Below are 4,353 nucleotides of genomic sequence, written 5' to 3' on the forward strand. Positions count from 1 at the left end.
CTTACTCAACCTGCCTTGTGCAATTCCATAAGTTTAAGGCTTTAGGTTGCGTAAAATGAAAGTATCCTATTTTCATCCATTTGAAAGATTCAAACTCTGAATACCAGATTTACTTAAAATTAAGAAAGGGTATTTCACTTCGCCAATGATCCTGCCCTAGGATCACTGTCATGAATCACTGCCTTGAGCCACACTGACCTCCACAGGCTACATTCACTGTTCTTCCATCTGCTTTCCCAGAAGACTCACAGATCATGGCATCTGCTCCCACTTCACTTCATGGCAAATAGATGGGGAAACAATGGAAAATGAAAAACTATTTTCTTGGGCTCCAAAATCACTGCAAATGGTGACTGTAGCCATGAAATTAAGATGCTTGTTCCTTGGAAGAAAAGCTACGACAAACCTAGACAACATATTAAGAAGAAAGACATTACCTTGCCAACAAAGATCTGTATAGTTAAAGTTATGGTTTCTAGTAGTCATGAATGGATATGAGAGTTGGACCATAAGGAAGGCTGAGCACCGAAGAATTGATGCTTGTGAACTGTGGTGTTGGAGAAGACTCTCAAAAGTCCCTTGGACTGCAGGGAGATCAAACCAGTTAATCCTAAAGGAAATCAATCCTGAATATACATTGGAAGGACTGATGCTAAAGTTGAAACTCCAATACTTTGGCCACCTGATGGGAAGAGCTGACTCATTAGAAAAGACCCTTATCCTGGGAAGATTGCAGGTAGGAGGAGAAGGGGACAACAGAGGATGAGATGGTTGAATGACATCACTTACTGAATGGACATGAGTTTGAGCAAGCTCCGGGAGATGGTGAAGGACAGGGAAGCCTGGTGTGCTGCAGTCCATGGGGTCGCAAAGAGCTGGACATGACTGAGCAACTGAACAATAGTTCTCTCCCACTATTTTATGACATGTAATAAGTTACTATTTCAAGTTCCTTGAGGACTGGGGCAGAATCTTATTTACCTATATTCTCAGGATCTAGCCCAGTGTCTCTTTCTAAGGCTAGACATAGGGCCTGGATATTATGGCAGCTTCCCTGTACCAATTCATCAATGGGGTGTTCAAACATCCTTGGAAAGTTAGTGAAATTAAACTAAAATATGCCTTTTCTCAGGGATGGTACAGAATATGGCTGGAAGAAAAGGCAAGGAGTCTGCTACTTTTCTTCTGGTCAGTTGAGATTCTGAGAACTGGCAAAAAGGGGAACTAGAGGTGCTCTTTGGCTACCCTATTATCTCTCATACAGCTCCTGGCTTCTCTTAACAATGTTGTGAACAAATATTTAAAGAATAGCAGGGGGGCAGTCCTAAGAAGGTGGAGGAATAGGATGGGGAGACCACTTTCTCCTCCACAAATTCATCAAAAGAACATTTGAACGCTGAGTAAATTCCACAAAACAACTTCTGAATGCTGGCAGAGGACATCGGGCACCCAGAAAAGCAGCCCATTGTCTTTGAAAGGAGGTAAGAAAAAATATAAAAGATAAAAAGAGAGACAAAAGAGGTAGGGACGGAGATCCGTCCCGGGAAGGGAGTCTTAAAAAAGAGAGAAGTTTCCAAACATCAGGAAACACTCTCACTGGTGAGTCTGTGGCGAGCCTTGGAACCTCAGAGGGCAACATAATCGGGAGGAAAAATAAATAAATAATTAAAACCCACAGATTATGTGCCCAACGGTAACTCCCGGTGGAGAAGCAGCGCAGACTCCCGCAACTGCCATTAGCAAACGGAGGCTGGGCAGGGAGGTACCAGCTGCATTGCTTAGAGTAAGGACCAGGCCTGAATGCCCCAAGGGCAGTCTGAGGGAACTAACTAGAGATAGCAAACCAGACTGTGGGATAGCTATCCCAGGAAAAGCCCTAACCTAAGACACCGCCAGGCCCGCTCAAAGAACAAAGGACTGAACAGAGCTAGCTGGCTGCGGGCCGGCCCATACCCTGCCGGAGACAGGCAGGCAAGGGCAGCCCGAGCAGGAAGGGGGCAATCGCAGCCCCAGAGAGGCATCATCTACCAAACTGCAAGCAGACTTCGTTGCTAACCAAGACTTCTTGGGATTCTGGACGGTTGACATCCGCCTGAGAAGGTGCGCCGGTTGTACACCCAGAAAACCAAGCGGCAGGGATAGGGGAGGCGATAAGTCACAGTGACCACGCTCGCCAAGCACCTGGTCACCTGAGCTGCTCGCACCTGGCAAGGGAGCAAAACGCAGGCCCAACTGAGTCTGTGCCTTTGTGGAGTACCCAAGTACCTGAACCTGAGCGGCTTAGACCTGGGAAGTGCATACAACCCAGGGCTGGCCTCAGACAGTTCCTGGCAGAGCAACCTAGAGCCTAAGCAGTGTAGACAGGGAAAGTACACATGCCAGGAGCTGGGGCAAACCCAGTGTGGCCGAGACACTGCGAGCACACGCCAGTGTTACTCGTTTGCAGTGTTCTTCTCTCCCCAGGAGAAGGCGATGGCACCCCACTCCAGTACTCTTGCCTGGAAAATCCCATGGACAGAGGAGCCTGGTAGGCTGCAGTCCATGGGGTCACGAAGAGTTGGACACGACTTCACTTTCACTTTCACTTTCCCTCCCCACAGCACGACGGAACAAGTGAGCCTAAAAAAGTGTTCACCACCGCCCCCTTGTGTCAGGGTGGAAATTAGACACTGAAGAGACAGGCAAACAGAAGAAGCTAAAACAGAGGGAACAGCCTTCGAAGAGACAGGTGCAATAGATTAAAACCCTGTAGTTAGCACCAAAAAATGGCAACCCACTCCAGCATTCTTGCCTGGGAAATTCCATGGATGGAGGAGCCTAGTAGGCTACAGTCCATGGGGTCAGAGAGAGTTGGACACGACTGAGTGACTTCACTCACTCACATAGGAAGGGGCCTATAGATCTTGAGAAGTATAAGCAGGATCAAGGAACTATCTGAAAATGAACTGACCCCAAACTGTCCACAACAACACCAGAGAAAGCCCTAGATATATTTTTACTATTATCATTCTTTAAATTAAAAAAAAAATTATTTTTAAGTCCTCTATTACTCCTTTAATTTTCATTTTTATAACCTACTATTACTTTGCAAAAAAAAAAAGACCCCATTTTTTAAAGCAAACTTCATATATATATTTTATAATTTTTGTGACTTTGTTTTTTTTCTTTAACATTGTATTTTTGAGAATCCAACCTCTACTCCAGATTTTTAATCTTTGCTTGTTGGTATTTGTTATCAATTTTGTACCTTTAAGAACCCAATCTTCAGTACCCATTTTTACTTGGGAGCGAGATTACTGGCTTGACTGCTCTCTCCCCTCTTTGGACTCTGCTTTTTCTCCACTGGGTCGCCTCTATCTCCTCCCTCTCCCTTCTCTTCTCTACCCAACTCTGTGAATCTCTCTGTGTTCGGACTGTGGAGAACACTTAGGGAACTGATTACTTGCTGGATCTGTCTCTCTCCTTTTGATTCCCCCCTTTATCCTTCTGGCCACCTCTGCCTCCTTCCTCCCTCTTCTCTTCTCTGTATAACTCCGTGAAGATCTCTGAGGCATCCAGATTGTGGAGAGCACATAGGGAAGTGATTACTGGCTAGCTTGCTCTCTCCTCTTCTGATTCCCCCTCTTCTCCTCCTGGTCACCTCTATCTCCTTCTCTTCTCTTCTCCATGTAACTTTGAACCTTTCTGGGTGTCCTTCACTGTGGAGAAACTTTTCTCTTTTTTTTTTTGAAACTTTTCATCTTTAACCTAGATGAGATGTTTTTATCATTGGTGCTATATAGATGGAGAAGTCTTGAGGCTACTGTAAGAATAAGAGTGAAAACCAGAGGCAGGAGGCTTAAGTTCAAATCCTGAGAACACCAGAGAACTCCTGACTCCAGGGAACATTAACTGATAGGAGCTCATCAAATGCCTCCATACCTACACTGAAACCAAGCACCACTCAAGGGCCAACAAGTTCCAGAGCAAGACATACCACACAAATTCTCCAGCAACACAGGAACATAGCCCTGAGCTTCAATATACAGGCTGCCCAAAGTCACACCACTGACATCTCATAACTCATTACTGGACACTTCCTTGCACTCCAGAGAGAAGAAATCCAGCTCCACCCACCAGAACACCCACACAAGCTTCCCTAACCAGGAAACCTTGACAAGCCCCCCATTCAAACCCACCCACAGCTAGGAAACTCCACAATATAGAGAAATCCACAAACTGCCAGAATATGGTAAGGCCACCCCAAAAACAGCAATATAAACAAGACGAAGAGGCAGAGAAATACCCAGCAGGTAAAGGAACATGATAAATGTCCACCAAACCAAACAAAAGAGGAAGAGATAGGGAATCTAC

The sequence above is a fragment of the Budorcas taxicolor genome, chromosome 3 (assembly GCF_023091745.1).
Source record: "Budorcas taxicolor isolate Tak-1 chromosome 3, Takin1.1, whole genome shotgun sequence".
Taxonomy (NCBI): Eukaryota; Metazoa; Chordata; class Mammalia; order Artiodactyla; family Bovidae; genus Budorcas; species Budorcas taxicolor.